Genomic DNA, 22,978 nt, shown 5'->3' on the forward strand with positions numbered 1-22,978 from the left:
AAGGGGAATCAGAGACTCTGTTTTACTAAATGGTAGGCTATTTAGATATCTTTCATAAGTGGATAACTTATTAAACATCTATGAGATTTAGTACGCTGCAAGGAATTAGCCCACAGACAATCAATGATATTCTTCATGTCAAACAATCCTTGAAAACAGTTGCTTTCACCCAGTCTCCCAAGCCCGCTGGGCCAAGGGCACAGTGGGATTTGTGGTGACTTATACAAACTGGGCTCAGATGTACCAGGTTCCTGGTGTCCTTGACTCTATGTGCAAATAATCCACACATTTTCTTATTAAAAAGGAAAAGAGCATCTAAGGTATTTTATTCTGAGTATTTGTTCAGGGAAGAGAAGTTTACACAGCTTGTGGAGAATTATTCAGCAGGAAATTAAATCTCCATAATTCTGAATTTTCACTTCACTTTCAACTGGCACGGCTTCCTGGCACAGCACTCTCCCCGAGAACATTCATAATACCACATCCGCCACCGAAATATGAGTTCCGAGCCAAATCACAAAGCAGGTTGACAAGAAGCTTCCCGGGAGGTCTCAGATAGGTGATATGTCAACCGTGAACAGACCACAAGAGCAGATAGATACAGGCCGTGATTAGTATCTAAGTTTTTTTTTTTTACAGTAACTTGAAGATTACAAACTACTACATAACAAATTAACAAAGAAAACTGTTTTGTACAATCCTTGTGAATATATGCCCTGATTTCTGCCTTGCCACAAATTTATAAAACTAATCTGGAGTTTCAACTTTTAATTTTTGTTATTCATTTATTTGTTGTCTATATACATGTGTATGCATGCGCGTGTGTGCATGTGTGTGAGAGAGAGAGAGTGTGTGTGTATGTGTGTGTGTGAGAGAGTGTGTGTATGTCTGTATGTATATGTGTGTGTGTGTTTGTGTGTGTGTGTGTGTGTGTGTGTGAGAGAGAGAGAGAGAGAGAGAGAGAGGGAGAGGGAGAGAGAGAGAGAGAGAGAGAGAGAGAGAGAGAGAGTACATGCCACAGTGTGCTTGTGGAGATTAGAGGACAACTTGCAGGAGCTGGCCCTCTCCTGTCACCATGAGTGTCGCAGAGACTGAATTCAGTTTCTTAGGCTTGACAACAACCATCTTCATTCACTTGGCCTCTCATCAGCCCTTGGGTTTCTATTTTATTACCCAGGAAACTATTCAACTTGTAAAGGTATATACGATTTCGCCAAGGTCACAGGACGTGGGCCCCAAGTACTAACCTGTGCATATTATCTTCAGCAACAATCTACCTAGTTTGTTATTATATTTATGGAAGAAATTTGACTTTGCAAAAAAAAACCAAAAAGCTCCAATACAGAGTAGACTGGTGTGTTAAGCAATCTGGAAAGAAAGCAAACAAAAGAATAAACAGCTTGGTTTTCTCCAGACTGAAAGAGTGAAGAGGACTTTTATATTTTGATTTCCTCCACTTAACAAAGAAATGGCAATGGTTTTTATCTCCACCAGATTAGAAGGATTTCTAAGCCCTTTAAAGACAGGGAATATAATATAAATAGACATTTACCTGATTTCTCTATATCCAAGGCACAATAAGTTGTCACACTCAATGTTCTTAGGTATTTAGAAAAAATTAAATTTTCCCAAACCAAGATAAATAAATGGTAAAAATAGGTCTCTATTCCAAAAATAATTAAAGATTTAATTGTGTGCTAAGAAGGTATAAAATATACCAATCGGGTTCAGAGTCACAGGGAATGTATTATACCTCAAGGGTCTCATTAGAAACTTACTTGGTCGGTTTGGCTAAGATCACAGGACTTGTGTCCCAAGTACTGAACTCAAAATGAGATCTTTTGACAAATATGTCTTCTACTAAACTCTTACCTCCAACCCTTCTCTTGGTTTGTTTTCTGCTATTATAATAGAACATGAGTATTATGTCTGGGTAATGTATAAGCAAAAAGGATTTACAAAATTCACAGTTCTAGGGGTTCAGAGGTTCACATTATCACACTGTCTTAGTTCTGAGGACTTTGTGACATAATGGTGGGAATACATCCAGACAAGATCACATGCTAAGACTGGAAGGCAGAGATCAGGAAAAAGTTAGCTTTGTGGCTTGACAACAACTCACATTCTCAAAAACTAACTCTGTCCCTGACAACATTAGCACATATGAACTATAGCAGGTCTCATCAACTTTTTGTAGGAAGAGTAATACATAAAGCCTATTATTTTCCCATCTCACTGACCCACTGATCCATCCTCACTACTATTTGAGTGTCCCTAATAAACGATGACTGACAGATTGAAGAATTTCACTGGTTACTCACACAAATAGTAGAACTGAAATACTTAAGATGGTATCCAAGATGCTATTCAGCTGGCTTTCTTCCTCTCTATCTGCCCCTTCACACACCTCCAACTTTCAGACCATCTTTAGTGTCCTATCATACTGAGTATATCGAGATGAGCATTCTATGTTCTCTCCTAGCAAACAACATTATCCTCATTCTTCAAGACTTGGATCAAGTGAAATATGCTTTGGGAAGCATTTCCTACACCAAGCTAAAAGGGCTGAAAAGGAGAATCTAGTCACTCTTTCCACAGATACAAAGAAAAGGCTCAATTCTGGGAAGCATTTGCATAACTTTCAACCATATTCATGACAAGGTTAGGACAAAAGTCAGTGATTTCTGGTCTCAGTTCACTTTTTTTTCTCTGCATTTGAATGAATGTGGATGAAAGAACAGAGTAAAAGTCAAACCTATGACCACATCTGGGCATCATCCCCGCCTGGTTCTCCTCCACAAGTCTAGACTTCCAGGAGGAAAGATGATGTCCTAAGACATCAGCCACAATGGATTTCCATTTCTGCACCCTTGCGTTGGGCTATGACATTCTTTGAATAACAGTCTCCTCCTCACAAAACAATTCGAGTTTATTTCAATCACATGTTCAAGCCCTACCATAAAGAAGCATTAGTCAGTCCCTTTAGCTATTTCATATCACATGTAGACTAAGTATGGTGACTTCTAGGACAAACCTACTGTTAAATGGCCAGTGTAATTAAGCAGCGTTTAATTAAATCCTTCTAAAAGAAAAAGAGCAGACTCATAGTTTTGGTATAAATTCTACAGGCAGGGCAATAATACCATGTTTATATAATATACACATGTACTCACTTTAAGTATGGGGTGTGTGGCCATGCCACCAAACTCAAAGCTTTTAGATACCAATCTCCTAGAGGAAAAATGATCCAGTTGGGCAGATAGAAGGAAGCAATCAAATCTTCAAATGCAAATGACAACACACACACACACACATACACACAACCAGAAATAGGAAGAGAGATCAAAGGCAGATTATAGTTACCCACAAAAGACACCAAGAAGATTCACACAGGGGCAGCAAGATCAAGACATCTAGAAGAATTTTGCAGGACTTCCAACCATATCTGGAGAGGAATCAAAGGCTGACTCCTTGGCTATTGCATTTCAAAATAAATAAAGACTCCTCTACTTCCTTCACAAAAGATCAGCCAAGCTAAATTTATGCTCTAGCATATTACCCTGGGAGCTGTCCCTGGAAGAAATAATTTTAACCCTAATACTTCTCTTTGTTTTGCATCCAAGTCTTCAGCCTTTGCCCATACAGACATTAGCCAGCAAATTAGAAAAATATCCAGTCAAGAAAGATTTGCTGAACAAGATGATGTGGAGTGCTATCGTAGGTGAAGTGTCAGTCCCCGGAATTACTCAGACACCTCTTTTTAGTTTTGCTAAATGTAAACTATTACCAATTCCTTCTTCAGGGTTAAGCAATGTCATCCTTTGGAGTTCAGCCTGTGAGTTTCAGAATCCTTCGTGGGCAGACAAGACCCCTCCAGAGAGGAAAAAATAGTTCATGTCTTAAAGCCTTAGACCTGAGAGTCACGGAACGCTTGAGTAAGAAGAAAGATAAAAGGCAAATGGAACAGCAAGAAATAAGACTTCCTTCCTATTAGTTAGGTAGTTAGATAATTAGATCATTATTAGGTAGTTAGATGCTACATGCTTTGCAGATACATTACGAATAGGCTTTATCTTCATGCTAGCTTCTGTTTTCTGTCAGCTGTTTTTGGCTTTCTATAGCTCTATGTTTAAGGATTATAAGCTTGTTTCTGAACATTGGACTTCCAGCCATATCTGGAGAGGAATCAAAGGAATCATACGTGGGCAGGAGTAATCATGTATTTTCTAAGCCTTCTAGACAGGAAGCACATGACACCTGGAACTAGAATCTGAGCTGCTGCCATTTAGAAGCTCTATGAAGCAATGGGCATCATGTTGTCTCCATGACTTCCCACTTTCTTATGTATGAAACAAAAGATAATGATGTTATCATCAATGGGTAGGGTACAATCACCAAATATGTAGCTTCTCGATAAATTAAATACTAACTGTTGGCATTTAGTCTAGGCTCTGCCCCACAGTTACCTGGCAATAGCCAGGTGTGCCTGATTCTCTATAAAAGGGGCTGCTTGCTCTCTCCTCTTCTCTCCTTGCCCTTAGTACCTTACCCTCTTCCCCCTTTCTCCCCCTCCCCCTCTCTCTATTCTATACTCTACCTTCTTGTGGCTGATACCTCAGAGGGAAAGGATGCCTCAACATGGGCTCCCAGAGGCACCCACTTCCCCCACACCATACCAAACCTCCACCAAACATATTCCTTCCTTCTATCTTTCTATAAAACACAACAGTAACCATTTCTCATTATGTCAAGGGGGCTTATAAAAATCCAGTGTTGAAAGAATCAGTTCTAGCCTGATTTCCGGACTCTGCCGTCTCCAGTCTTACCATGGCTCTACTTTGATGGCAGAAAGATGGTCACAATCAACACAAAAATCATGACAGATGAGTCCTCATGACTGAAAACCTCCCTGCCTGTGCCACAGGCATCTGAAGCAAAATGAACTTCTCTTTCCTCTTTCCATTATTTTATTTAGTTCTGAATTAAAGTCTCCCAGGAGTGGCTCTGATTCCTAGAATCAAAAATCACATACAGCTATACAGCTCCCCAAAGGAATCAGAACCGGAAGACTATGGATCTCTAGCCTCTCTCTCTCTCTCTCTCTCTCTCTCTCTCTCTCTCTCTCTCTCTCTCTCTCTCTCTCTCCCTCTCTCTCTCTCTCCCTCTCTCTCTCTCTCTCTCTCTCTCTCTCTCTCTCTCTCTCTCTCTCTCTCTCTCTCCCTCTCTCTCTCTCTCCCTCCCTCTCTCATTTACCATCAATGGAAGAGAGATAGTCATGTAGGATGAGGCAGGGAACATTGTCTGTCCTTCAGAACTGCTCCATGGTAGAAGATCTCAGCAGGCTCCAGGGGGATGCAGGGATCCTCTGGAAACTGATGATCTCCTGCATTCTAAGTGCCTCACAATTTAACCCCTTTTCTGCTCACTTTTAGCCTCCGTTCCACATGGCTCTTGATCTCATGGCCTCTCTCCAAAATAAACTTCCTGCATGCAATGATTAATCTCAAAGTTGGTTGAGGAACCTCACTTAAAACAGATACAATAGATAAAGGAGGAAGGAACTAGTCCACAAGACTCACCACAAACTTCAAGAGCAATAAGTGATATAAATGTCTTCAGTATTTACCATAATACCTGCTACAGGGTGAAACAAGACATACTTGACTTTTTGGAAACTTAAGACACAAGAAGATTGTTTTCCATGGAAATAAACTGTAACTGAAAGAGTTGTGATTTTTAATCCTATTTAAGGCTGATTTTAAGGGATATTTTTAATTATCTTTTAATATTAAATATTTACTCTATAACCATCTCAACCCATACAGAAATGGCTCTTGATATCTCACAATGTGCTGAGATGAGAAAAAGTGCCTTAAGGTACTTTTATTGAAACAGATGGTAAACTGAACAATAGCACACTAAAATGCACTTATTTTAATCTCAGGAACCCATAAATTCACAATCTTATGTTACACATAGTGTGACTTACCTTGTGCAAAGGGGACTGACAGATAAGGTTAGACCAAGAATGCTGAGATGAGAAAATTAACCTGTATGATTACAGTAACCCCTAAGTGTCCTTACAGGAGAGAGGGAAAGGGGGACACTAAGAGAAGAGGAAGCAATGCCATAGTGGGGACAGGGACTGTGATGAGATACACACTGGGAACAGGAAGAGGCAAAAGAAGGGAGGGAAGGGAGAAGGGGAAGGAAGGAGGGGAATAAGAATAAGAGGAGTAGGGGTGAGGTGAAGAGGAAATGTAGAGGAGGAGAGAAAGGAGAAGATGATGTGGTGGCAGTGGAGGGGGAGGGAGAGGAACAGAAATAAAAAATGGAAGGAGAGTGAAAAGGTGGGATTAAATCTTCCACTGGAGCTGCCAAACAGAACTGTCCTTGCTGGCACCTTGATTTTAACCCCGAAAGACTCATCCTTGATTACAAGGGAATATTTGTTTTCAGGACATAAATTTGTTGTGATTTGTCCCGGCAATAAGCAGAAACATCTGAGGTTACAGGAAACCCCATTCCTACCGTAGTAAGTAGAAACCTGTACCATAAACATAGGAAGTGGACCTCCGTCATCCTTGAAAGTCTGTCAGAAGGGACTTTTGAAACCTGCAAGTTCTCTGGCCGGCTTATACTGTCTATCACCTCCAGAAGACAGTGGTCAGGTGGGAAATGAGATTCATAGACACAGCGTATACTTTGTCATCAGCACTGATAAATAAGGATTCTGCTGTCAAAAGTTAATCTGGGTCAAAAAGTATGCACTGAGTAGAAAATCATATATAGTAAAACTCATATTTAAATTTCAGAGTATTTCTGTGACCAATGTGGTAAGTGATAGTTAAAATAAGTAATTGACATTGAATGAAATAATTTTCTTGTAATTTAATTTATTTATTTACACTCCAGATTTTATTCCCATCCACCTAACCCCACCCCACCCCATCCCACCCCCGGTTTGCCCTCTGGCTGTTTCACATCCTCCTCTCCACCCCCTGTCTCCATGGGGATGTTCCCACTCCCCACCCTGCACTCTACCTGACCTCTAAACTCTCTGGGCCTCCAGTCTCTCTCTCTCTCTCTCTCTCTCTCTCTCTCTCTCTCTCTCTCTCTCTCTCTCTCTCTCTCTCTTTCTCTCTCTCTCTTTAATATTTTTATTAGGTATTTTCCTCATTTACATTTCCAATGCTATCCCAAAAGTCCCCCATACCCTCCCCCTCACACCCCTACCCACCCACTCCCACTTTTTGGCCCTGGCGTTCCCCTGTACTGGGGCATACAAAGTTTGCAAGTCCAATGGGCCTCCCTTTCCAGTGATGGCCAACTAGGCCATCTTTTGATACATATGCAGCTAGAGTCAAGAGCTCAGTCTCTTGAGAGTTAGGTGCATCATCTCTAATTGAACACAGACCCAGAAGTCCTCTGCTGTATGTGTTGGGGGCATCATATCAGCTGCTGTATGCTGTCTGTTTGGTGGTCCAGAGTTTGAGGGATTCTGGGGTCCAGATTAATTGATGCCGCTGATCCTTCTACAGGGTCGTTCTCCTCCTCAGCTTCTTTCAGCCTTTCAGTAATTCAACCACAAGGGTCAGCAGCTTCTGTCTATTAGTTGGGTGCAAATATCTGCATCTGACTCTTTCAGCTGCTTGTTGGGTCTTCTTGAGTGTGCTCATGCTAGGTCCTTTTTTGTGAGCATTCCATAGCCTGAGTAATAGTGTCAGGCCTTGGGACCTCCCCTTGAACTAGAACACACTTTGGGCCTGTCACTGGACCTTCTTTTCCTCGGGCTCCTCTCCATTTCCATCCCTGTAGTTCTTTCAGACAGGAACAATTATGGGTGAGAATTTTGACTGTGGGATGGCAACCCCCTCCCTCATTTGATGCTCTGTCTTCCTGCTAGAGGTGGGTTCTATCAGTTCCCTCTCCCTACTATTGAGCATTTCATCTAAGGTGCCTCCCTTTGAATCCTGAGAGTATCTTACCTCCCAGGTCTCTGGTGCATTCTGGAAGGTCCCCTCAACCTCATACTTCCCGAGGTTGCCTGTTTCCATTCTTTTTGCTGGCCCTCAGGGCTTCAGTCCTTTTCCCTCACTCAATACCAGATCAGGTTCCCCTCTCCCCTCTATTACTCCCCACCTCCCGTCCACTTTCCCTCCCAGTTCCCTCCCTCCCTCCCAACTTGTGATTGCTTTCTTCTCCCTCCCAAGGGCAATTGAGGCGTCTCTGAAAATCAGTCTGGAGGTTCCTCAGAAATTGGAAATAGATCTACTTGAAGACCCAGCTATACTACTCTTAGGAATATACCCAAAAGATGCCCTGCCATGCTACAGGGGCATGTGTTCCACTATGTTCATAACAGCTTTGTTTGTGACAGCTAGAAGCTGGAAACAACCCAGGTGTCCCACAACAGAAGAATGGATACAGAAAATATGATTCATGCATAAGTTCTGTGGGCTGTATCCTGTATATTCTATACTTTTTTTTTGGGGGGGGGGGCTAATATCCACTTATTAGTGAGTAAATACCATTCATGTTCTTTTGAGTTTGAGTTACCTCACTCAGGATGATATTTTCTAGTTCCATCCATTTGCCTGCAAAATTCAAGATGTCCTCATTCTTAATAGCTGAGTAGTATTCCATTGTGTAAATGAACCACATTTTCTGTATTTATTCTTCTGTCATGGGACATCTAGGTTGTTTCCAGGTTCTGGTTATCACAAATAAGGCTGCTATGAACATAGTGGAACATGTGCACCTGTGACATGGGGGGGGGGGGCATTTTTTTGGTATATTCTCAAGAGTGGTATTGCTGGGTCTTCAAGTAGATCTATTTCCAATTTTCTGAGGAAACTCAAGATTGACTTCCAGAGTGGTTATACCAGTTTGGAATCCCACCAGCAATGGAGGAGTGTTCCTTTTTCTCCATATCTTCACCAACATGTGTTGTCATGGGAGGTTTTGATCTTAGCCATTCTGATCAGTGTAAGATGGAATCTCAGGGTCATTTTGATTTGCATTTCACTGATCACTAACGATTTTGATGGCTTCAAAGAGTATTACAGGGGTCTCACATCAGCACCCCTGTTTCAGGGTCTATGCTCATGAAACTGAAGAATTCATAATATTATTCAACAATCCAACTAATGATTATACTCAAATTATTTTTAAAACCACTGAATTATTTATATAAAAAAAACTTTCACAACACAAACCACTCTCTCTTGATAAATCAAACAAACAACAAAAAAAAACTCTTCCATTTTTTATTTTTTCAGAGCTTCATAACTACATTGCTTTAGAGGTAAACTTTGGCCTATTGGGTTTTTATCTATTATTATTATTTACTAGTAGTAGTTGTATTAAAGTAGCTTGTAATATTTTGAAAGGAAACATTGGGGGAAGGGTTGTAGACTTTATGACAGAAATTGTTTGGCATGGAACTTTCCTCAGGGAAAGAAGTATAATGAAATAACGGGCTTCAAGGGAAAATCACACTGGTCCTACAATAGCTGAAGTCATCCAGGATTTATTTAATTTTGGCTTCATGGGAGAACTTATCAGATGAACCTAGAAATGACCTATCTGTGCCTAACATTTTCAGAGTGGGTAATGCTCATGGTACAATTTCATGTAAAGATAAATGATAATATAATCCCTACCCTTTGGGGATTTTTTCTTTTATTGGATATTTTCTTTATTTACATTTCAAATGTTATCCCCTTTCCTGGTTTCTCCCCAGAAATTCCTATTCTATCCCCTACCCTATTCTTTCCCTACTTCTATGAGGGTGCTTCCCCACCCAGTCCCACCTCTCCACCCTGGCATTCCCCTACACTGGGGCATGGAGCCTTCACAAGACCAGGGGCCTCTCCTCCCATTGATGGCTATCCTCTGCTACATCTGCTGGTAGAGTCATGGGTCACTCCATGTGTACTCTTTGGTTGGTGGTTTAGTCCCTGGGAGCTCTGGGGGCAGGGGCCTGATTGGTTGATATTAGGGGACATCTCCTGTCACATGTCAACTTCTATCAATTGATTTGCCACTTTGGGGAAGTACAGGATAGCTTTCCCTTTTTGCTCTTTCACTTTTTTTTTTTTAGCCACTAAATTATGATTACGTATTTATAATCAAATGGCTGGTTTTATTTTCTATAAGACATACCCCCCACCCCACCCCACCCCCAAAAAAGAACAGTTAAAATAGATGTTTTGGTTGGTTGGTTGGTTGGTTGATTTTTGTTTGTTTGCTTGAATGGACACTGTGTCAAGTCTAAAGATTGTTAGCAAAGAGTCCCTACTGTATAAACAAGGACTTAGAGTCAATAGCTGTTCAATACCATACAGCCCTGTCAGTGGATAACAAGATTATCTAATGCTTGAACACAATGCTATTGAAGATAGGCATCTGAACCTTGGTTTAAAACAGTGGTAACCTGGTATTTGGTTACACAAAACTAAAATGCATTTGAACCTTTATTCCTAGCCTTTTATATGAGCTATCCCATAAAATTACACATCTTTGCTCTCAGGAAGCCAAACAAGGTTAATGAACTGAATCAGCCATTAAGACAGTCACAGATAAGCTGTATATAAGCTATGTCTCTTTAGACCCATAGATACTCCTAAATACTGAACTATCACATGCTCCTTTCTTGTTTCCTATGCAACCAAAACGTCTGACCAACTTGAGGTCATTTTGAAATGCTCACAAAGAAAGAAACTGTGGGGGAAAACTTCATCAGAATTCTATCTTTGCAAACTTTTTTTGTATCAACACTTATTTCAAGGAAAAATGAGGCTTTTTAAAAAAAGAAATACATAATTCTCATTTGGGGAACACTTAATTTTCCTCTACCAAGGGAAATCCTGGGTGAGCACTCAGTTAGGTTTATGCCCTTTCTCTTTTAAGGAGGTCTTCCCACATACTTCTCAGGACATCTTGATGGCTGAATTCTTTCATTTAAAAGATGGTGGTTGTTTTTTTTTTTTTTTTTTTTTTTTTGGTTGGTTTTGTTGCTGTTGTTGTTGTTTGTTTGCTTGCTTCTTTATTTTTTCTTTAATATGAGTATTTGCCTGAATGTATGTAGACAAAACCAATACCTGCACTGCCCAAAGAGCCCATAAGAAGGTGTTGCACCTGGAGCTGGAGTGACAGACAGTTGTGAGCTGCCATGTGGGTGCTGGAAAAATGACAGAAGCAGCAAGTGCCATTGCCCATTGAGCAATATCCAGCCCCTACACAGAATTCTTTATCATTTTCCTTTCTGGTTGTTCATTTTTAACATACAGAAATGCATCCGAGTTTTCTATGTTGACTTTTTATCTTGTACTTTGTCTTAATTATTTTTCTTAGCTGTACAATCCTTTTCTACATGGAATCTTTTAAGTTTTCTACATTTTTCATTGTGTCAGCTAACAAACAAATGAAAATGACTGTTTCCTTTTACATGTGGAAGCTTTTTACTTATTGCTCCCGTTCAGTTGCTTTGACTTAAATTAAGATATTGAATCAGTGATCAAAAGTCACTCAAAGTCAAGCCCAGGAATAGATGGATGCCTCTGCTGCTGGATTCTAAACATTTAAAGAAGAATTAGTCCTAATCCTTCTTAAGCACTTCCAAAACACTGAGAAATTGAAAGAGCTCCAAATTCATTTTCTGAGGTCAACATTGTCCTGATACCAAAGCCAAACAAAGATTTTCATAAAGAAAAACTCTGCAGGCCAATATTTTCAAAATTATAGCTACAAAAGTCTTCAGCACAGTACTAGCTAACCAAAGTATAAACACATTTAAAAGACAGTTTACTATAACCAAACTGAACTCGTTCTGGGAATGCAAGAGACTTCAATATATGCAAATGAGCTAATGAAGTAGTCCATATTAACAAATGGTTGCAGAATGAAGGATGAATGACACACAGTAATCTCAACAGGCACAGTAAAAACACTTGACAAAAATCAATGTACTTTCATAATAAAAACTCTCTACACATTTGTGATAGAAGAAATTTGCTATGGATAATGCCAGGTCATAAAGAAACTCCGGAGGAATGGGTAAGCTAGCTGCCGTGCCTGTTAGCATACCAAGGTGCAGGCTGGCCACTGGGCTCCCTCAGGACCTGTGGCTCTGCTCAGTACTTCTCACCCAGCTCCCTACCCTAAACCTCTCCATCCCAGGGGCTTCCCTTCCCTTTCCTCGGCTTCTTGTTCCTATACAACCCTGCCAGTTCAGACATGTTCTCTCTGAGTTCTCTTATTATTTCTCTTGGCTCACTCTTGGTTCTCTTCAGCCTCCTCTCCTTTAGTCCTCTCCCCTATCTCTTTTCTTCCTCTCTTGCTCTCTGACCCCCTCCCTAATGACATGGTTCAGTCTAGATTTCTTCCAGATGCCCCGGGCTGTACTCATTCATATCTATAATTAAAAAACTTCTCCTCAGCCATACTTTGGAGTGCCCATGTTCTTATTTCAAGTAGATAATAAGTGATTTGTTTGTTTTTCTTTTAAATGTAAGTTTCCCTCTACCATCAGGAAGGACATGTGGGTGTTAACTACTGCATCTTTTACACAAGAATCTCTAAAGCTTTAACCAAATTTAAATTATTCTTACTGGTATGAATTTAATTTGGCCAACTGTGTTCTTGAAAACTCTATTCAGTATACATTCCTCTCTTATTACTGCAACAAAAATTAAATCATCTAGCTTCATCTCTAACCAACTAAGTCAGAATTTCTCAGTGAGAGACTGGTGTATTCATACTTTTAAATTACTCCACTGTCAACTTTCTAATGTACAACCAATCATCATCTGAGTTAAGCCCACTTTTTTTTAATGGATGACACTTACTAAGCTTTAATATTCCTAAGAAATACATGACAATTTGGTTTAAAATGCAAGTTGTGGCTATATCTGTGATACCTACCTGGGAAATGAGGGCCCCTGTTGAGATTCTTAGGCTTACAAATAAAATAATTTAAGAATGAACTCATACTTCGTTCCTTCTTAGAATGGGGAACAAAAGACCCATGGATGGAGTTACAGAGACAAAGTTCGAAGCAGAGCCTGAAGGAATGACCATCTAGAGACTGCCCCAATTGGGGATCCACCCCATAAACAACCACCACACCCAGACATTAGGCAGATGCCAACAGGAGCCTGATACAGCTATCTCCTGAGAGCCTTCTCTGCCAGGGCCTGGCAAATACAGAAGTAGATGCTCACAGTCATCCATTGGATGGAGCACAAGGTCCCCAATAAAGGAGTCGGGGGGACTACCCAGGGAGCTGAAAGGGACTGAAGCCCGTAGAAGGAACATCAATATGAACTAACTAGTACCCTCAGAACTCCTTGGATCTATACCACCAATCAAAGTAAACACATAGTGGAACTTGTAACTCTAGCTATATTTGTAGCAGAGGATGGCCTAGTCGGTCATCAATGGGAGGAGAGGCCCTTGGTCCTGTGGCTCTATGCCCCAGTGTAGGGGATTGCTAGGACCAGGAATGGGAGTGGGTGAGTTTGGGAGCATGGGGAGGGGGGAGAGGATAGGGGATTTTCGGAGGGGAAACTAGGAAAGGGGAGAACATTTGAAATGTAAATAAAGAAAATATCTAAGAAAAAAAGAAAAAAAAAGAAAGTGGGGCGGGAAAAAGGATGAACTCAGAATCTCAAAGAGTTTTATAAAAGGAAACCCCCCAGGGCAGGTAAGTAGTAAATCTCAGAAGCTTCTCCAAGAAGAGACACTCAGAAGTTGTTAGCACAGAGATCAGTAAAATGGTAACTTATCAGGGATGAGGGCTTCATAGATAAAGTAATGGAAGCAAGTGTATCAGGAAATTTTATTTAGAAAGAAAGGACAGAAAAAGGAAAAATTATACCTTAGGGAGTCAAGACTCAGTCTCAGCCAAACCTACAGAAACCAATCTAGAAAAAGTATAGAATCTTATTAAAGAAATAATTACTTTGTCTAACTTTTTAGTATACCATAATATGAACTCATGTTCCTATAGATGATCCATGTCTTTAACGGGTGGTTCCTTAGCCCGGTTATTGATCCTCTCCTACTAGAATGTTAGGATCTTCACCAAGGCCTGAGAATCTACTTTCTTGACCTAAAGGTGTTTTCTCTTGATGGCCCTTTATTTCTGCTCAAACATCAGTTAGTGTAAAACCTGATGATTTCTGTGCAATGGGTACCAGTGAAGGAGATGCTGATGGCTAGATCACTGTGTTCTGATGCAGGCTTTCTGGTTTTGTTTTCTGTTTGTTTGTTTGGGGTCTGTTTTCCTCAATTACCCTCTCATATTCTATTTTCACTCCAGTACTATCTCACAGCCCTTCAAGCTGGTCAACCACCTCTCCAAACATTAACACCAGTGGCTCTTACTTCAAAGGTCCAATCTTCAAGCCAATGCTGGTTACCAAGGAGCGTGGAGGAGGTGAGTGGGCCCCACATTTTATCCTCAGGAATCTGTTAGTCTTGATGCTTGTTATGTAAAAATCATGTATGTCTTAGAGATGTTCATCTTCATCTCTCTGTTTCTATCTTACATATGCCAAATTATATCATCTGAATCGCAATGTCTTGGCAAAACAGATGAAAAGGTGTGAACTGAGTTTTCCTCAATATTTGGGGGGTGGGAGAAAAATCATTAAAATTTCTAGAACTAGCATCATTTAGAAACATTTTTTCCTTCTATGAACTTCTATTCCTTATCTGCTTATATAATCATTTATTCTCCTTCTCAGGTCAAAAATTAGAGGGCAGGTTTATGGTCAAACTCCCAAACTAACCCTCCATGGCAAGTCAGCTAGGCACTTCACTTTGCACTTATAACCTCTTGGGGAAAAAATGATATGACTTAGGCATCTAAACATTGGAAACAAACTCCTTATCACCCTGACCTTTCACAGGGTACATTTTCTAGAATCTCACTTCTTCTCAAGGACTGTACTAAAAAAAAAAAATGTTTTCCTCTAATATTTTAGAACTACAATACTTGAGGTGAAAAGTGACCTGAGATTTTCTTTTATTTACATTTTTTGGAGAACTTTATGCATAAGCAACATATTTACATCACTTCTCCTCCACCCCCACTCCTGTCTGCCTCTACTTTCAAATTCATGACCTCTTCTTTTTTTTTAATTAGATATTTTCTTTATTTACATTTCAAATGTTATCACCTTTCCTGGTTTCCCCTCTAAAAATCCCCTATGCCCTCCCTCCTCCCCCTGCTCACCAACCCACCCACTCCCACTTCCTGGCACTGGCATTCCCCTACACTGGGGCATATAACCTTCACAAGACCAAGGGCATCTTCTCCACTGATGACCGACTAGGCCATCCTCTGCTACATAAGCAGCTAGAGCTATAAGTCCCACCATGTGTTTTCTTTGATTGGTGGTTTAATCCCAGGCAGCTCATGGTTAGTTCATATTGTTGTTCCTCCTATGGGACTGCAAACCCCTTCAGCTCCTGGGTACTTTCTCTAGCTCCTTCATTGGGGACCCTGTGCTCAGTCCAATGGATAGCTGTGAGCATCCACTTCTGTATTTGTCAGGCACTGGCAGAGACTCTCAGGAGTCAGCTATATCAGGCTCCTGTCAGCAAGCTCTCGTTGGCATCCACAGTAGTGCCTGGGTTTGGTGATTGTTTATAGGATAGATCCCATAAATCCCATAAAGAGGCAGTCATGACCTCTTCTTAATCATTACTGTTACACAAAGAGAGAGAAAGAAACACACACACACACATATTGTGTGCCAGATGCGGGAGACTGCTGAAGGACTCCCACAGAAGTCAGCCACTCCAGGGGGTGGGGAAAGCTCAGTCTGGGGTCCCCACGGAACTGCCAGATTTGGGCTCTGGCTCTCGGGCACAACAGACTGCTCGGTACCATGGAAGAGCCCTTTTGGGGATCCCTGGACCTCATGGAGGCCAGGGCAACAAGCAGACTCTGGCCTGGGGGCCGAAGGGAGAAGGGTAGCTCTGGCAGGTTACTGCAGGGACAAGACAGTCTAACTAACTCAGGTGGCTGGCTTGGTGGACTGCTTGGTTTGGCTGGTGACCATGGCTGAAATGCAGGGAGGACTCGAGGCAGGAGGTTAAATATGAGGCTCATTAGAAGGAAACCTGCTCCATTGCTCCAGCACAGCGAGTCCTAATGAGCATAGGCAGTCCATGGTTTTAGAGTTTTATTGTAGATTTTATTGTAGAAAAGCAGAGAGACAGGGAGAGAAGCATAAAGAAGCAGAGGACAGCCATGGCCATGTGGAAGGAGGGCAGAAGGGAGGGGGAGAGAGGGGGTGAGAGGTGAGCTTCAGAGGCAAGAGAGAAGAGAGCAAGAGCTTAAGAGAGGGGGGACCAAGCAGTCCCTTTTATAGTGCCTGGGCTACCTTGCTGTTGCCAGGTAACTGTGGGGCGGGCCATACCTGGCTATAGCCAGGTAACTGTGGCGGTGGAGTCTAGCCAGAATACCAGGAGCTTGGGACATTGCCTATATGACTAATGGCCACAGGATGATGGATTTGAAGGTTCATGGTGTCAGAAGCCTAATGTCTGGGAGCATAGCTCATGTTTCCATCCGTTGTAGAATTTTCTACTGGGTCTCTGGAGTAAGTCTTGCTCAACCAGAACACAGACTGCCTTTCACGGTCCAACACATGCACATGCTATGGGCCCATTCATTAGTGTTGTTCACACATACATGCATTTAGGCCTGACTACTAAGGAATTAGATCACCTATAAGAAGGCTCATCTCTAAAAGACTTGATTCTTGCACTCAGAAGCCACTGATGGCCCATAGCTCTTCATGAGACTTGTAGTATTTCTGCCATCCACATGAGCATGTCAGCTGGTCCTGTCATCATGATATCTTGCTTAGGCAACCATGTTGTTGAGATTCTCAGATGCAACTTCCCTGTCATATCTACTACACCCTACCTACCAGCTGGCATCCTGATCCTCTGGTTTTTAAAACCGTTCAATACCCTCATCATCTGTGATCCCTAAGCCTTAGGTACAGAGGTTTTACTGTAAATGTGCGAGATGGAGTTGAAAATTCATGGTCCCTTATTCTCACCATCCTAAGATTTATCGAGGGTTGTCTGCCCTAATAAAGCATTACTCAGTTTAGCAAAACCTTTTAAACATATATATGCATATTCATCCCTAAAGCCTATTGTGGTTTAAATAAACATTTTAAGAAAATAACCAACAGGGGCCATGCAATTTAATTGATTTCCAGTCGAACTGTATTATTGTGACATGCCCCAAAATCATATCTGTTTAATCATAAACATTCACATTTGGCTGAGACCATATCCTTCATGTCTAGATGATGAAAAATAAAACTTAAAGTGTGGAGTTTGTGCAAAGAAAGTCTCCCTGGAAGTTCATAAGAAAACAAAAGAATTTTGAAATTCTCTTTTTTCTCTCAAGATCTATATGATCTAACTGTCCTTGATTAACAGCTGTCATGCCAATGGGTGAGGTATAGCTATCTTCATGGAGACCTCTGAAAACACTGATCGATCTCTATGGGTAACTTTCCTTGCATGTTATATTATATTTTTAGGCATAAAATTAATAAAAGCACGATTTCAGCTAGTAGCAGCTTCCCAGAACTAATAAATAAGGACATAAAAGTGAAAGTGTAAAAAACGGGGTGGGGTGAAAAATGACCCCACACAGAGTGAGCACAGGATGTGAGGAGAGACACACAGAGTGGACCATTTTCATAGAAGCTTAGGAAACATCTTTGAATTTCACCTCAACTGCCTCTGACCTTAGATGAGAAATCAATATGAGGTCTGTGACACTTTAGTCACAGACCTTACACTGTATTCAATTCCTATATAATGTCCCATCCTTCATTTGAGAACTAGACAAAGACACAGACATCTACATATAGAGTGGTCATGGAACTTCTGTTATAATTGACCAGCATAAAAAAAGGAAATCCGGCCCACTGGATCTGGGGTGTAGATAAACAATGGATGCCAGTAGGGTCTGTGGCTTACTGAACAAACAGAAAATGGGAAAAGTATTTCTATCCATTTGCAGCAAGAGGAATTTGCAATAATTTTGTAATAGTGTGCTAAGAGAATTGCTTTGCCTCACTCATTCCACAGATATTCACAGAAGTTTCCAAACCATGTAGTCATTTTTCTTGACATTCACAAATGCACTAGATCACATCTCATGAAATCATTCTTGAACTTTAACCTTGTTGATCCTTCAAATGAAGATTCCTTGGTATTCATTCAGTTCAAGCCAGTAAATTGAGCCAGAGAGAATGGGGAACAAAATATAATTTGGGTTTAATTATTATTACTTTGTTTAGTGTATGTGTGTAAACCCATATGTATATGCAAGTATAAGTACACACAAGCTAAGATACAATACTCAAACTCAGTTCATCAGGCTTAGCAGTGAACAGCATTACCAACTGAACAATCTTGCTGGTTCTTGATTTTTTTTTAAGTCTCTACTTTCAATCTCTACCCCCCCCCCCCAGGGAACTATATAATGTACTAAAGGCTGGCTCAATGCTGACCATGTCCTGTAAAGCACAGGAGCTGGGAACAATGAAATCAGCATTCAGAGTCTTGCCTCCAAGACTGATGACCAAAGTCAGACCTCTGTGGCTCACATGGTACAAGGAAAGAACCGACACCCACAAATTGTCCTCTGACACCCACATGAACACCATGGCATGCTCACATGCACAAACACATGCACACACACACATACAAACACACACACACATGCACACACACATACAAACACACATACAAACACACATCACACACATGCACACACACTAAAACTCTTTTAATAATCTAGATAATCTGTAAGAAGGTCATTAGTATGAAAAAAACTAGCAATGAAAGAATTAGTTTGATAACCCCCAAATGGGTTTAAAACCAATCTTAAGCAATAATGTGTAATAGTGAAAAAATTTTCTAGATGATCATGGCAACAGCTTTGAAACTGGATTCAGTCCAGGTCTATCTGGGTCACTAACAGTGCTTCTGATAATCTAGAGATGATTTTTTTGTGTATGCTCTTTTCCAGCCTTTGCAACGAAATGCTTTGCTCACAGTCACTGTTCATAGGACCTTCTGCAGGAATGTCTGGACCATTTGAAACAACCCCTGCCCAGAAATGATGCTTGGAAGAAAAGAATTGAAGATGCTTCAGTGTGAAGTGAACAGAGATCGTCTTGGTCCAGAAATCAGCTCTAATGATAATCAGCTAAATCTTGGCCAAGAAAAATCAGTCTTTAGACAACTGTCTCATCATTAAGATGAGTTAATAATTGTTCTCAATACATCCCTCCTAGCCATACCAGAGTATGTTCATGCTGGATACATTTCAATCTGCTAATTCCTAACTTATATATTTTTAAAGAATCTTAAATGAAGTAATTATATATTAAAATTTTTTACAATAGTGAACTTAATAAAATAGAATAAACATCATCTTGTTCATGACACAATAAAATCTATTATCGTAAGGTTCTAAGGAGATGGTTCAGTTGGTACAGTGCTTACTATGTAAGCATAAGAACCGAAGTTTAGATCTCCAACAACCACATAAAAAGCCAGAAATGATGACCCACACCTGTAACCCCACTTGTGTGCTTTGTGATACATCATAAACCCTTGGACTTGCTGGCCAGCTAGTCTAGCCAACTGTTGAGCTCAAGTCAATGAAAGACCCTGTCTCAAAAATTAGTTAAAAGAAATAGAAGAAGTCATATAAATTTGACAAATTTGACAAGTAGCATACACACACACACACACACACACACACACACACACACACAAATGTACACATACATGTATACCTCATATACACACATACAAAATTCTAATTCACTAAAGCTAGCTTTAATAGGAGAAGAATTGCTATACCCAAAATGTTACTGAATATTCTCTTGATCTTCTGCTGCCAAGATAGCTCCATAAACTTATGAAAAACCCTGATTCTTAATACTAGTAGTATCCAAAGAGGAGGAAGTAAATGACTTAGAGACATATGGTGGGCATTTTCCATGTCATATGTGGATGAGGGAAAAATACGATGCCTGCCAATTGCTTTGGAGTTTTTTTTCTTTTAATCAAAATTGTCAAGGAAAGAAGAATAACATCAAGTGAATCCATGGTTTTAAGGAGAGAGATTAAGAGCAAAGACAATCTTGTTCATATTCTTGGAAACTTAATAACTAATTTGGCTCCTGGTTTGTATCAGAGAAAAACAGTGCTAGTTAAACACTAAGTCTCCTGTGAGTCATAGGAAGTTCTGTAGTGTGGGGAAATTATATCATACAAGTTTATGATCTGCTGGACAGTAATTTTCTTTAATAAAGACACAGATGTATGCTTTGCCACATAGGGAAATGTTTTCAAGTGTTCCCATCATAACTTTGCTCAGTGTTTAGATTTCAGTTCTGGCTTATGTCTCTTTTACTTCTGCAGTAAATTTAACTTTCACAGAATAAAAAAATAAACTTTATGGAAAAGCCACTTGACTTCATCCTCCTGTATTTGTCACCCTTTTCCAAAGCTATGGTTTTGCCAGAGAACACCTGAACAATTAAAGGATAGAGAGGATTTTGAGGGCCTTCTTTTTAGCAACTTGGAAGACATCTATATCACTAGACTTAGTTATATAGATGCTTCAGTTCAAGGAAAACCAATGACTATGGAAGTAAGTCATAATGCATCTAGTAAAAAATGAATATTCTGATTTGTTAAGGTAATAGATTCCTTGGGAAGCAAAGCATGCTTTCTCAACATTGCTTCCTGATATCAGCATGAATCAAATCTTGAATAAATAAATTTCTATGTCCAGGACTTTCAGACTTACCCAGGTCATGAACAAAGCCTCAACAATTTTGTTCCAAACCTACAAGAAACCAAATGCTTGAGGATAGCTTCAAATCACTATGCCACTCTGAATCTGGAGAAATAAGAAACTCTAGGCAAGTGATGCTTGCTTAGCCTGAACTGAAGCCTTCAACTGTGAAAGACACTTAAATAGTGTGGTAGTTTCAATGAGAAATGTTCCCTGTAGACTCAAGCATTTGAACTGTTGGTCCACAGTTGATGGTACTGTTTGGGGTGTTGTAGAATCTTTGAGAGATGCAACCTAGTTGGAGGAAGGACATCACTGGGGACAGTCACTTCCAGCTGACTGTCTGATTTCTGCATGTGGTTGAAGATATGACCTCTCAGCTCCCGTTCTGCCTGCTGCTGCCATGCTTCCCCCAGCATTATGGACTCCTCTGAAACCATGAACCAAAATAAATGTTCCTCTTTAAGTTGCTCTTAGTCATCGAATTTTATCACAGCAACAGAAAGTATCTGGTACAAATGGGAACGGTGAGGAATTCCTGGAGACTGAGTGTCCACAGGCACAGAAAACCCTTAAAAAATGCAATCTTACAGAATGTCACAATTTCCTGTTCTGCATCCACCTCCCCAGTAAAGAAAACCAGATAAAGATACCAGTGGACATTCAAGAGCAGTATCTACAGCCATCCTGTTGGTGAGACCATGAAAATCATTTATTAATTTAGGTTAGAGGTTTTGACAATTAACTGCTTTCTTTGATTCTGTCTGAGAGAAACTTGGATGTTATATTTTAATACAATTTTGAATATATTAATCATAGGAAAAGATCAATGACTTAAAGATAAAACAATGGAAACTTGACACACAAAATGTAAAGGGAGGTGGGAAGTAGAAACCATACATACATCTGATTATCTGGAAACATAAAATATGTTCATGACTTGGGTAGGTTCAATGGTATTAAAATACTAATACTTTTCAGCCTGGTCTATCAATTCAATACAGCCTTAGTTAAAAGCTTAGTTTCCCTATAGATTGAGATTGTTGGGCCTATAAAGATAAAAATAGCATTCTTTAGTCAGGCAAAAGAAGAGTAAGGGAGAAATTTAACCACAGCTGAAAGTCATGTGGTTAGATGAGATATTTCAGTCATAGATAATCAATCTTGTAGAACATGATTTGAAAACTATCAGGGAACTAGAGAGATGCCTTCCTGAATTTCTCTCTCTCTCTCTCTCTCTCTCTCTCTCTCTCTCTCTCTCTCTCTCTCTCTCTCTCTCTGTGTGTGTGTGTGTGTGTGTGTGTGGTGTCATGTGTGCATTTCCTTTGCTCTTTCTTTGTTTCTTTTATTTTTGTTAGTTTGTTCATTTTGTTTTATATTTTCTCTCTCTCTCTCTCTTTCTTTCTTTCCTTCTTCTTCTTCTTCTTTTTCTTCTTCTTCTTCTTCTTCTTCTTCTTCTTCTTCTTCTTCTTCTTCTTCTTCTTCTTCTTCTTCTTCTTCTTCTTCTTCTTCTTCTTCCCTTCTCCTTCTCCTTCTTTCTTTTTCTTCTTCTTTTCTTCTTCTTCTTATTTGACTGTTTTCTTAAGAGAGGGAGAAGGTAAGAAATTGAAAGGGTGGGAAGGATCTGGGAAGAAATGAGAGAGAGGGAATCATGATGAGAATGTATTGTATGAACAAATTATTTTCAATTAAAAAACAGCATATTTGCAAACAAACAAGATAATAGAATTGGAGGAAAAGAAAGAACACTTGTTGCTCTTTCGGAGGAACCCAGGGTTGCTCACAGCATCATGATGACTGTCTGAACTCCAGTTCCAAGGGACATAATCCTCTCTTCTGGTCTCCATAGGTGGCATACACACATAACATACATACATAAAGGCAGGCAAATATTCATGCACATAAAATAAAAATGAATAAATCTGTTTTAAAACAACAAAATCAATTATCAGTATGCCTTAAGAAGAGGTAAATGGAAAGAACACAAGGTATTTATACCACCTGTGCTCATTGAGAGCTTCTCTCAATAGGAGATAATGATAATCAATCAAGTGAATAAAAACATCCACCGTGGACTCCAGCCTACCTTCTTCCCTCCCCAGCCCTCAC

General features: G+C 40.2%; 1 long non-coding RNA gene across 1 annotated transcript in view; it reads left to right on the plus strand.

Moving 5' to 3' along the window:
• Gm31281 overlaps window positions 1-19,343 on the plus strand; it is a 34,182-nt gene extending 14,839 nt beyond the window's left edge. Inside the window, exons 2-3 of the long non-coding RNA XR_383536.1 lie at window positions 14,327-14,443; window positions 19,085-19,343. This is a non-coding gene — a long non-coding RNA (predicted gene, 31281). The remainder of the gene's footprint in view (window positions 1-14,326; window positions 14,444-19,084) is intronic.
• Window positions 19,344-22,978: the final 3,635 nt, after the last annotated feature.

This window comes from Mus musculus, chromosome 14 (assembly GCF_000001635.26).
Source record: "Mus musculus strain C57BL/6J chromosome 14, GRCm38.p6 C57BL/6J".
Lineage (NCBI taxonomy): Eukaryota > Metazoa > Chordata > Mammalia > Rodentia > Muridae > Mus > Mus musculus.